The sequence below is a fragment of the Delphinapterus leucas genome, chromosome 16 (genome assembly GCF_059928025.1).
Source record: "Delphinapterus leucas isolate spDelLeu-1000000601 "Yukka" chromosome 16, BTC_Dleu_Yukka2, whole genome shotgun sequence".
In the NCBI taxonomy this organism is placed as follows: domain Eukaryota; kingdom Metazoa; phylum Chordata; class Mammalia; order Artiodactyla; family Monodontidae; genus Delphinapterus; species Delphinapterus leucas.
Genome location: NC_143144.1, coordinates 50,052,605 through 50,052,811, shown reverse-complemented (window position 1 = coordinate 50,052,811; position 207 = coordinate 50,052,605). Strand labels below are relative to the sequence as shown.

The 207-nt window shown below is 39.1% G+C and overlaps 1 protein-coding gene across 14 annotated transcripts in view; it reads right to left on the bottom strand.

Moving 5' to 3' along the window:
• The window catches only part of LIPK (lipase family member K), a 37,413-nt gene that overhangs the window by 23,494 nt on the left and 13,712 nt on the right, over window positions 1-207 (bottom strand). The gene's annotated exons all lie outside the window — the stretch shown is intronic.

Genomic DNA, 207 nt, shown 5'->3' with positions numbered 1-207 from the left:
CTGCAAAATACAAGTAACAGGAGTTTTTTCTATGAACTTCCTTGGTGCTTACCAGAAAATTCTTTTTCCTGACTCCCTGCAATACAGAAGGAAAGTTAAGAGATGAAATTTGGCACCAGGCAAGCCGAGGTTCTAGGGTTTTGAACTACTTCTGAAGCTGGGCAAGTTATTTATCTTCTCTGTGTCTTGTTTTTCTCTTTGCGAAAT